The 12,657-nt window shown below is 35.6% G+C and overlaps 1 long non-coding RNA gene across 3 annotated transcripts in view; it reads right to left on the bottom strand.

Annotated features, from left to right (window-relative positions):
• Positions 1-1,935: 1,935 nt before the first annotated feature.
• Positions 1,936-12,657, bottom strand: part of LOC125871381 (uncharacterized) — a 22,774-nt gene continuing 12,052 nt past the window's right edge. The window contains exons 4-6 of one of the 3 annotated variants that reach the window (XR_007446996.1): positions 10,799-10,835; positions 2,211-2,333; positions 1,936-2,037 (exon numbers count right to left, since the gene is read on the bottom strand). This is a non-coding gene — a long non-coding RNA (uncharacterized LOC125871381). Of the gene's footprint in view, positions 2,038-2,210; positions 2,371-10,742; positions 10,836-12,657 lie in introns of those variants that run through there. The other 2 variants (XR_007446997.1, XR_007446995.1) reach the window with 2 other exon arrangements.

Below are 12,657 nucleotides of genomic sequence, written 5' to 3'. Positions count from 1 at the left end.
TTCACCCCACTAGCACCTCAAAGACAGGCAAACCGCCCCGTCACAAACCAACAACTATCCTAAAATCTTTTTGACTTTGAAATTTTTCATCTTTTCCCAAAAGTTATTTTCAAAACATTGTTTGGTTATGCATTGGAATGATTTTTTGGTTAACTTTTTGAAGATGGGTTTTTCAAGTTTGAGATCAGTGAATATTTTTTTCAACTCATTGAACTTCAACTTTTTGCAAGTGCGATACATGTCCAATACAACTCCAACTTCAAAAATTTCTTTTTAAAGTTTCAACCAAAAATATGTCCAATAGCCTACTTAACCATTCAGGACCTTCATCCAATATCTCATGCTAAATACTGTATTTCGGGATCTTTCAAGATTAAGAGTAACAATAGCTAAGAAGTCCCAGAAACTCTAAAGAGAAAGGACAATCCAGTTACGTTGAAGTTCTATAAATTCTTTAAACTTATTCCTTCTTTTTATTTCTGAGAAGTAGAATTTTGAAACTAGTCGTGGTGGATAAGTTTATGGCCTTTCATAATACTGAAACGAAAAACACTGACTCACACCTATTCTGAAGGCATGATACACACGACTCACTATACTCAAATAGGTTTCTATAAATTACTGAAACCCCCAGGTAGCTCCACAGATCATAATCAACCTATAGATCACAAAAGTATTCTAGATACAATCTATAAGTGACTACACCCTCCTTAAACACTACACAACGACTCGTCATTTCCAACTTTCTCCACTTTTCTTCAATTCAAACCCATGCACATTCCACACTATTTTTCATTTTTTCTCTTCTTATTTCCACTCTAGATGCTCCACATGCAACCATTTTCAACTTTTGGAGGATTCAAGACTCATTTATTCGTTTTCGTTCTTTCTTTTTCAAAACCTTTTCTTTCTTTAAGACTTTCCATCCATCCCTCAATTTCTCTCTTCTTTATATCTTCTTTTTTTTTGTTTTTACAGGATGCCCTCATGTGGTAAGTATCCCTTCAATGAATTTCCCATAACACCCACAACTTAGGCTTTTAGCGTCAACTTTCACAACCTCAAGTTCTAGAAGGAAATGGTTCAAAAGAGAGTTACCTTTTCAAAAAGGATAATGCTTGTAATGTGGTTTCCCATAAAAAAGATTAGGCTCAAAGGGGACAACTAAGGATATATTTAGTACAAAGGTGAGATTTTTAGGCCAAGTGGACTTCAAGATATTAAAGAAAGCCTAAGATCATTTCTCCAACCAAAACTCATTCAAGACCAATCGGGCATGTTCTAGGTGACAAAAGCATACACAAGGCATTATGCAACAACTCACCACACATAGTTTGCAAATCAATCAAGACGGTTCAAAATCTTTCTTCCTTTTGAAAATACAAGTAGCATTGAACATTTTAACTGCTAATGAATCAAAAGTTACAAAAAGAGTTGTAAGAGTTATCACAAAATCACTCATAACTATTCAGGCAACCTCATGTATCTATTCGGGAACAACTACTCAGACTTCGCCACAATCAATGTTAATCAAACAAATGTTCCAACTCCACAATTTTCAACAAAAAAATTGAAAGAAAGAGAAGAAATCAAAGAACCTTAGGATTGCCTCTGATGCATGAGTCAACAAGAACTCTATTGGAATAAAAGAAACCATAGACATTTTGAAGATAGTACCAACCCTGTTCAGACAGTCAAAGAAAACTGTTTCAATACATTATACTTTTCGTGTAAAGGTGTACTAGTAGATGAATGATGAGTAGATTTTATGGTGCTTTTGTAAGTATTTAGTTTTTTCTTTTTCTGTTTACTCTTCCTTGTTTAATTTCTGGGCACATCTTTTAGAGGTTGCCGACATAGCCTTAATGCTGAGGAATACAACATTACCTTTATCAACAACAAAAAAAGTACATTTGCAATGACATAAATAACATACCACATCACGCAAGTGAGAGGTTATTCTCGGCAAATAGTTAATGAGTTCACCATCTAGAGCAACTGCCATCTCCCCAAGAGCAATGAACCCACTAGCACATTCTGCAGGTATTTTAAGGACATGAGGTATATGATTCATGCATATCTGTATAAGTAAAATAAACAAGCTTGAGGTTACAGTAGTAAACATTGAGAAGATGCAAATCTCATTCATCTAGATTTCCCAGTTAGTAAAGGTAGATTAAATAACTAAAATGAAGTCAAATGTCACAAACCGTTAAATAGTTAGTCACAAATCAATCACGCATGAAATGGGCTATTGGAGGGAGTAAAGTAGTTATGCTGAGGCGAACTAGGTGATCTCGGTGCTCCAGGTATCTTAGAACAATTTCAGCAACCTCCATGTATCTTGACATAATGAACTCCCCTGTGTTCCTGCACATCTTGATGATAAATTAGCTCGTCTTATCATATCACAAGCAGATATAATAGTAGGTCCAATTCCCATAGCATATGACTTGAGCATATTACATTATCTTTGTGAAGGAGACTAAAACAAAAGGCACTTAAATGTGTGAAACTAAAGTAGTCATGGAACATATTAGCATAACTAAATACATGGCAATACAACAAGGTAAAAATTGTCCTCCAATTGCTAGCAGAGGAACCTCGACCACCACCCTCTTCATGCAGCCATTCATCACCTAAGAACCTTCCCTTCACCCCACTAGCACCTCAACGACAGGCAAACCGATCTGTCCCAAACCAACAACTATCCTAGAATCTTTTTAACTTTGAAATTCTTCATCTTTTCCCAAAAGTTATTTTCAAAACATTGTTTGGTTATGCATTGGAATGCTTTTTTGTTTACTTTTTGAAGATGAGTTTTCAAATTTGACATCAGTGAATAGTTTTTTCAACTCATTGAACTTTAAGTTTTTGCAAGTGCGATACATTTCCAATACAACTCCAACTTCAAAAATTGCTATTGAAAGTTTCAATCAAATATATGTCCAATCGCCTACTTAACCATTCAGGACCTACATCCAATATCTATGCTAAATACTATATTCGGGAAGTTTCAAGATTAAAAGTAACAATAGCTATGACGTAACACAAACTCTAAAGAGAAAAGACACTCCAGTTACTTTGAAGTTCTATATATTCTTTAAACTTATGACCCCAAGGCCTAGCTTGAGTAGCAAAAGGTGGAGGATTTGTGGCTTAGGTCACAGGTTCAAGCTCCACACCATGCAAAACGAAGCCCGATATTCAAGTGGAGAAAGGTAGAGGGACATGCCCATTATCCACCGAGTTTAGAAGGCTGTGATTGGTCCAAAGAGCGGATCACAGACGAATTTCTTGGTTATAAAAAAAAAGAATATTCTTTAAACTTATTCCTTCTTTTTACTTCTGATAAGTAGAATTTTGAAACTAGTCATGGTGGACAAGTTTATGGCCTTTCATAATATTGAAATGAAGAACACTGACACGCGCCTATTCTAAAGGCATGATATCCTCGGCTCACCATACTCAAATAGATTTCTACATATGACTGAAACACCAAGATAGCCCCACAGATCATAGAAAATGCATTCTAGATACAATTGCTAATAAGAACAAGTAGGTAGTAGATACCTTTTGGTATATGGGTTGCATCCAGGAGTTCTTTCCCTCATTAATAATTACTTTATAGAAGAAAACAATTAGGCAGAAGGCATTCGCACCCAAAACACATATGTAATCAGCCTTGAGGTACTTAACTCCTCACAATATAACCAGAGATTTTAAGCTAGCATTCACCTCCAAAATATTCCAAATTCTGCGTTTTAGGGACTTCCAATTACAAAACTTCAATTCTTTTCCAAGTAAAATGCATGTCCAAAAATCACAACTTCAAATATTCAAGTTTCAACTTCAAAATCTCTAGTCAAACGGGAGATAAATATCCAGTTCCTCAGATATTCAGCAGATCACAGAATTTTACACAGCATAAGAGACTCTGAAATAGTTTCCTACAATGAAATAAATAATGTGATGCAATTTGATAGCAAACCTTAGCAGCTCCCCAACTGCGAGAAGAGGTCCATGTATACTATGAATATGAGTGTTTCTCCCCGATCCATCTTGGGTAGCCTCAACCATTCAATAATACCTGTCGAATCACCAATTTAAGAGTAGATGCCTTAGATCAAGAAATTTGTGACTAATACATTCTTTGACATATTGATAAAATGTTAATGACATTTTCTGAAAACTATAAGGGTCAGAGAAGTAGACATACCACTGAACACGCCATCTTGTCTCACACTTTTCAATAACACGAACGCAGGCGCGCAATGTCTCAACAGCCTTCTCCCGAACAACCAACGTTGGATCCCTTAGAGCAACCCAAATAGCATCCACAAACTTCGGCACGTGAACATTGAAGTCGGTGGAAGCATTTTCTGCCATTGTTTTGATTCCTTTAAAACAAAACCAAGAATCGAATGGTGCTAACCCTGCACCTTCAACATTTTCCAAGAACTCTCCATTTCATTTACGTGTAAATATGAAAAAAACACATTAAAAACACCAATTATAAACTAAAAGCCAAAATAACTACCAAAAGAGCCTCAAATGAGTGGAAATCAAACCCCCTCCCCCCCCAACTTAGAAACTTTGTTTTTCCTCGAGTCACGAAAATAAAAAACACAAGAGACTCTTATTTCAAGATACACCACAAATCAATTTCCCTTTGTCAATTAAACACAATAGTAATGGCTTCAGTTGGTACTACCAATTAGTCCACATGCAAATTTTTCACAAAAGAATCCTTTCATTCTCAGCCCCTAAGGCCTACCTCAAGTGGCAAAAGGTGGAGGATTGTGGCTTAGGTCGCAGGTTCAAGCCCCACACCATGCAAAGCGAAGCCCAGTATTTAAATGGAGAAGGGTAGAGGGGCGGGCCCATTATCCACCGAGTTTAGAAGGCTGTGATTGGTCCAAAGGGCGGGTCACAGATGGATTTCTCGGTTATAAAAAAAAAATCCTCTCATTCTCATGAAACATTTTCAAAAATCAAGAATCATTTAAGTGACAACAACTCAAACTCAAGAAATGACTCAACTCATTAACTCTTTCACACGCTCACTTGACTTAATTAGGGATCTTCAAAATCACCACTTTTTCAACTTACATGCCCTCACAAGAAAGAAGTGTCCCAAAACCACACATACATATAAACAAGACAAGGGACAAAGATGCAACACTTATACTCACAAAGAATCATCTCATGCACACAAATGTCACACCATCTATGCTTTCCCATATTTTCAATCAATATTGACTCAACTACATTTGGTTAGAAATCTCAAAGGACTTTGTTAAGTTTGTAATATAGGCTTAGGGAAGGTTGGGATATAATTTAGGTATAAGTGACAACACCCTTCTTGAACACTACACAACAACTCATCATTTCCAACATTATCCATTTTTCAAACCCATGCACATTCCACACTATTTTTTATTTCATTTCTTATTTCCACTTTAGATGCTCCACATGCAACCATTTTCAACTTTTGGAGGATTCAAGACTCATTCATTCATTTTCTTTTTTTCTTTTTCAAAACTATTTCTTTCTTTTTCCATCCATCCCTCAATTCTTTCTTCTTCTTCTTCTTCTTCTTCTTCTTCTTCTCTTTTTTGTTTTATATCATGCCTTCATTATTAAGCATCCCTTCGTGAATTTCCCATAACACTCCCAACTTAGGGTTTTAGCCTCAACTGTCAAAACCTCAAGTTCAAGGAGGGAAGGGTTCAAAAGAGGGTTACCTTTTCAAAAAGTATAAGGCTTGTAATGTGGTTGCCAATAGAAATTATTAGTCTCAAAGGGGACAACTAAGGATATATTTAGTACAAAGGTGGGATTTTTAGGTCAAGTGGACTTCAAGATATTAAAGAAAGCCTAAGATCATTTCTCCAACCAAACTCATTCAAGATCAACCGGGCAAGTTCTAGGTGACAAAAGCAAACACAAGGCATTATGCAACAACTCACCACACATGGCCTGCAAATCAATCAAAATGGTTCAAAATCTTACTTCCTTTAGAAAATACAAGTAGCATTTAACATTTTAACCGCTAACGAATCAAAAGTTACAAAAAGAGTTGTAAGAGTTGTCACAAAATCACTCATAACATGCTCAACTTTTTAAAAACGGAGAGGTATGCTCAACAGTATTCACGTGCATGACTATGCTCTTAGTACCAACCAAGGCAAAACCTTCCCAAAAAGATGACGATTTTGCCCTTAAGAATGTTGTCAACTAATCCACCATCAAGCAACCTTATGCATCAATTCAAGAACAACTACTCAAACTTCGCCACAATCAACGCCAAACAAACACTCACAAGCAATCGACGATTTACCCTTAAGATAATCGTCACTTTCGATCCATCATTGGGCATCGTCAATCCAAATCTTATTATCAAAACAAAACAGAAACACAGAAGCTACAAACTACAAATCAACAACCAAAATAGACTAATCCAACACAATATCAATAGAAACATCCACAATATAGAATCTCGACAAGGGCAAACCAATCCATAAAAAAGAAAGAAAAGTACGCCTGACAAGGGCACAATCACTATATGCAGAAACAATCAATAAATTGACTACAAGGGAGGCACACCCAACTGAAAATAAAATTGTGTCCTCACAATCCAATTATCAAAAGAGAATATGAGGGACTCCCTGAACTGCATCACTCTGAGCTCGAGCCGGTACATAATGTGAGGTCCTTCTCGTTCGAAGCATTGCTACCACATAAGCTCCTAAGCTTTACCATCATCTTGCTCTAGAACTTTCTCTTTGCCCGCTCATGCTCTCGGAATGTCCTTTGCTCTAGAGCTTCCTGATTGCAAGAAGAAATACATGTATACAATGAACATTAGCATTTTTCCCCAATCCATCTTGGGTAGCCTCAAACATTTGATAATACCTGTAGAAATCACTAATTTAAGAGTAGATGCCTTGGATTAAGAAATTTGTGACTGATACATTCTTTTATATAGTGATAAAATGTTAATGAAATTTTCTAAAAAACTATAAGGGAGGAGAGAGAGGTAAACATACCACTGAACACGCCATCGTGTCTCACGCGTCTCCATACCACAAAGGCAGGCACACAATGCCTCAACAGCCTTCTCCCAATAAGCCAACGTTGGATCCCTAAGAGCAACCTAAATTCCATCCACAAACTCCGGCACGTGAACAATGAAGACGGTTGAAGCATTTTCTGCCATTTCCTAAATTTTAAAGATAGAGATTGAAACAGGGACGCATCAGCAAGTACATAGCTAATATATGGAATTGGAATTCAATATGCAATGTGGTGGGTGATATGGAGGGAGAACTGAGAATTGTTTAGGGGTAGGAAAAAAACCAGCTAGTCTGAAATATGGATGTATGGTTTTGCTAAACCTTTTAGGGGAACATGGAAGATGTAAATCATGTGAATGACACATGCTTGAGTCTTGACGTACTTAGTTCATATTGTTAATAATTTTACTTTACCTACCAACAAATAAAGACATAATTTGGGGAAGCCTGAACTATTAAGGAACTCCTAATTACCGATTAGACACTTGAGAATTAATTGGCGGGGTCTGCTGTTTCAATTTAACAGTTAGATATGATTGAATTATTTATAAATAATAACTTCTTCAGGAACTAATCGCTAGACAGAATAAATCTCTAAAGTAGCAGAAAAATATTTGGCTAGAAATACTTCCAGTTATTGATTAAAACAAAATTTGGTTTAGATAACCTACTCTCCAGCAAAGTATATATATATATATATATATATATTTGAATATTGACATGATTACCTTCCCAATTGATCAAACATTATTTGTGTATTGTTTACTTACATGGATACTACAATATGTGTTTAGCATTTAGATAAGGAAATGTTGTTGACAAACTACAACATAAAGATATTTATTTAAAATATAACTAGAATGATAACCACATTTCTATGGTATGAACTATTTAACTCTTCATTCAGTAAAAATAGAAGAGGAAAAACACTAGCTAATCTTTGGGATACAATTCTAATAATAGCAAATATTTTGTATTCAGTTTTGAGAAATTCTAGCAGTCAAGTCTTATAGTATCTATGATTTGACTCAAACTTTTCCCATAACGCAAGGATGAAAGAAATAAAACCCAGCTTTCAAGTTTCAAGTTTTTGCTTATATAACAAATCATGAAGAAACATGTTAATTATACCTTCAATATAAGATGGCAGCAAAGCGACGATACTCAATTCTTTCACCACAAAGTCATTCTAGTGCAACTTTTACCTGAAAATACAACATAATTGAGATCCTAATGTCAGACAATCAAGTCTTTGAAGTATCACAATGTTACACACTTGATGCTCCACTTCATCTGCAGTCATTGCACCACCAGATCTATCTAGGTGACCAAGAACTTCACTATCAAGGACCAAGATTTCAGGATCACGATTTGTTTCAAAAGCAACGTGCCTGTAATTGGAGAATTTTGCAACTTTTGATGCATTTTCGCTAATGGTGACATCTATTAGCTAGTCAATAACCCTCAATGCTCCCAGATTTTCAGAAACTTCAATACTATCAAGAAATGTGGTAATGCATTCATATAGATGATCCATAAAACGAGCAAAAGCTTCTCCACTAAGGGCCTGTTTGGATTGGCTTTTGGCTAATGACTTATAAGCCAATAGCCATAAGTTAGGATTTCTAACTTATGACTTATGGCTTTTGGCTTATTTTTGTCATTTTGGCTTTAAAATAAGTGCTTATAAGCACTTTTTAACTTTACCCAAAAACTTCAAACTGCTTAAAAGCTATTTTGGCTTAAAAGCACCTAAAATAAGTCAATCCAAACGAGCATTAAGATCAGGAGCTTCTTCCTCTACAGGCCGCCTCAAAATCAATGCAGCCCCATCCTACCAGAGAATAAAATAAGATTTATGGCATGGTTCACAAGAAACTCAAATATTTAGAAGAGAACTTTAGAAGAGGGAACTAGGAAGAATGGAAAGAGGCAGAGACAGAGAGAAAGAGCATCCAATATCATTCAAACTCAAACAACAACATTAGGCAAAAACAGAATGTTATATGATTAAGACAGAAACCCACGTAAAAACACTGCTCTGCTAAGCCTTCAATAGAAAATAAAACAGGAAAAGTGAATGAAAACAAACACAAACAAAACATGGTATTCACATAATTATTCAAACCAAAAAGTTCACTAACATGATTGATATAAATTTAAAACCAGGACCTATCCATCCCTCTTGATTGATGGATGGGAAAGTAAATAAGTATAATTAACAAGAGGCATATAAGAGGAATCTTGGATACAAATCAGTGTACAATCACTTCTATTTCATGTCATGATACAAAACTGGATTTAAAAAAAAACATATAGAAATCCACAATAATAATAAAAGTTGTGTTAGATAAAAATAGTCGTCCTCTGATCCACCTTACTTCTAAAACAAAAGAAAGACTTAAGGAGTATATCTGTTGGTCTTCTTCCACACAAATCCCAATAAAAATAAATGTGCCCAAAAGTGAATTGTAGCATTCTGCTTTCTTTCTATTTCAAACTCTAGTTACTTCCTGTTAAATTGAGTAAGGAAAATCAAGAAAAGAACTCTTTATCAAACAAAAATCAAGAAAAGAACTTAAAGATGAATGTTTCAGATAACTCTATCCAATTGAGGAAAGAAAATCAAGAAGAATAAAAAAAATCAAGAAAAGAACTCAAGATGTACCAAGAACTAAAATCTTGAATGAACAGTCTTATATCCTTCCTTAGTTTCCCTCAATCCTTACAAAATCAAAATCACGTCTGGTTCCGCTTCCTCACCAATTCAACAAATGACTAAAGACCCTCAATCCTAACAAAATAAAAATCACGTCTGGTTCCACTTCAAGACCCTCAATCCTAACAGAATGAAAATCACGTCTAGTTCTACTTCCTCACCAATTCAACAAATGACTAAAGAACAACATCAAGATTCCCTGAACTGTTCCAACTCCACAATTTTCAACAAAAAAAATGAAATAAAGAGAAGAAATCAAAGAACCTTAGGATTGCCTCTGGTGCATGAGTTAGCAAGAACTCTATTGGAAGAAAAGAAACAATAGACGTTTTGAGGATATTACCAACCCTGTTCAGACAGTCAAAGAAAACTGTTTCAATACATTATACTTTTGGTGTAAAGAAGGTGTACTAGTATATGAACGATGAGTAGATTTTATGGTGCTTTTGTAAGTATTTAGTTTTTTCTTCTTCTGTTTTTACTCTTCCTTGTTTAATTTATGGGCACATCTTTTAGAGGTTGCCGGCATAGCCATAATGCTGAGGAATACAACATTACCTTTATCAACAACAAAAAAAGTACATCTGCAATGACATAAATAACATACCACATCACCCAAGTGAGAGGTTATTGTCGCCAAATAGTTAATGAGTTCACCATCCAGAGAACCTGCTATCTCCCCAAGAGCAATGAACCCACTGGCACATTCTGCAGGTATTTTAAAGAAATGAGGTATATGATTCATGCATATCTGTATAAGTAAAATAAACAAACTTGAGGTTACAGTAGTTAACATTGAAGATGCAAATCTAATTCATCTAGATTTCCCGGTTAGTAAAGGTAGATTAAATCACTAAAATGAAGTCAAATGTCACAAACCATTAAATAGTTAATACTAATCGATCACGTAGGAAATGGGCTATTTGAGGAAGTAAAGAAGTTAACTGAGGCGAACTAGGCGATCTCGGTTCTCCAGGTATCTTAGAACAATTTTAGCAACCTCCCTGTATCTTGACATAATGAACTCCCCTGTGTTCCTGCATATTTTGATGATAAATTATCTCTTATCATATCACAAGCAGAAATAATAGTGGGTCCAATTCCCATAGCATATGACTTGAGCATATTACATTATTCTTTGTAAAGGAGACTAAAACAAAAGGCACATAAATGTGTGAAACTAAAGTAGTCATGGAACATATTAGCATAACTAAATACATGGCAATAGAGCAAAGAAAAAACTGTCCTCCAATTGCTAGCAGAGGTACCTCGACCATCACCCTCTTCATGCAGCCATTTATCACCTAAGAACCTTTCCTTCACCCCACTAGCACCTCAGAGATAGGCAAACCGCTCCATCACAAACCAACAACTATCCTAGAATCTTTTTCACTTTGAAAGTTTTTACTTTTTCGCAAAAGTTATTTTCAAAACGTTGTTTGGTTATGCATTGGAATGATTTTTTGGTTACCTTTTGAAGATGAGTTTTTCAAGTTTGACATCAGTGAATATTTTTTTCAATTCATTGGACTTCAACTTTTTGCAAGTGCGATACATGTCCAATACAACTCCAACTTCAAAAATTTCTATTGAAAGTTTCAGTCAAATCTATGTCCAATCACCTACTTAACCATTCAGAACCTACATCCAATATCTCATGCTAAATACTGTATTCGGGATCTTTCAACATTAACAGTAACAATAGCTAAGAAGTAACACAAACTCTAAAGTGAAAAGATACTCCAGTTACTTTGAAGTTCTATAAATTGTTTAAACTTAGTCCTTCTTTTTATTTCTGATAAGTAGAATTTTGAAACTAGTCATTGTGGACAAGTTTATGGCCTTTTATAATAGTGAAATGAAGAATACTGACTCACACTCACTCGCGCCTATTCTGAAGGCATGATATCCACAACTCACCATACTCAAATATGTTTCTATAAATGACTGAAACACCCAGATAGCCCCACATATCATTAATCAATATATAGATCACAAATGCCTTCTAGATACAATTGCTAATAAGAACAAGTAGGTAGTAGACACCTTTTGGTACATGGTTTGCATCCAGGAGTTCTTACCCTCATTAATAATTACTTTATAAAAGAAAACAATTAGGCAGTAGGCATTCGCACCCAAAACACATATGTATGTGAGAAATATATGGGAAAAATATTATTGAATTGTTGTTGTTTACATTATTACATTGAGTCTCTATTTATAGACCCTTGAATACAATCATTTACCAAGTAGGATACTATTTAGTATTACTATTTCTATTTCTATTGCTATTCCTATTCTAATAGGATTGTATAAACCTATTCCTATTCTAACACTCCCCAACAAGCTAGTGTATAGAATTTGTCACGACCCGATTTCTCAAGTCATGATGGCACCTACTATAACCCATCAGCAGGTAAGCCAACCCGTAACCCGGAACAACAAGTAATGGGTCTAAGGGTAGAAATTAAACAAGAGTAGGCAAATAATAATATAAACAGGCGGAAGCAAACCAAAAACATATATACAAATAAAGATCCCTCCCAGAACCTGGAAGTCACTAGTACAGAGCTACTACAAAATGAGTACAAGTCCCAAAAGTGGACAACAGGGACTGGACTGTCTCGAAAGGCAGAAGACAAGTCTATATATACAGATGGAGACTGAAATAGTACAAAACGCCGTGTGCTCACCCCCGTCTCCGGATAAGTCTACTCCAAGCTCGATCAACGCTGGCTACTAGTGCTCGGACCTGCATCACGAAATAGATGCAGAGCGTAGCATGAGTACCAAAACAACGAGTACCCAGTAGGCATCATCGGCCGACTGAGCAAGATAAGCAAAAGTAAACTGAAATGC

The sequence above is a fragment of the Solanum stenotomum genome, chromosome 7 (genome assembly GCF_019186545.1).
Source record: "Solanum stenotomum isolate F172 chromosome 7, ASM1918654v1, whole genome shotgun sequence".
NCBI classification, from domain to species: Eukaryota; Viridiplantae; Streptophyta; class Magnoliopsida; order Solanales; family Solanaceae; genus Solanum; species Solanum stenotomum.
Note: the sequence above shows the minus strand (reverse complement) of the source record. Positions and strands in the feature narration are given on the sequence as shown.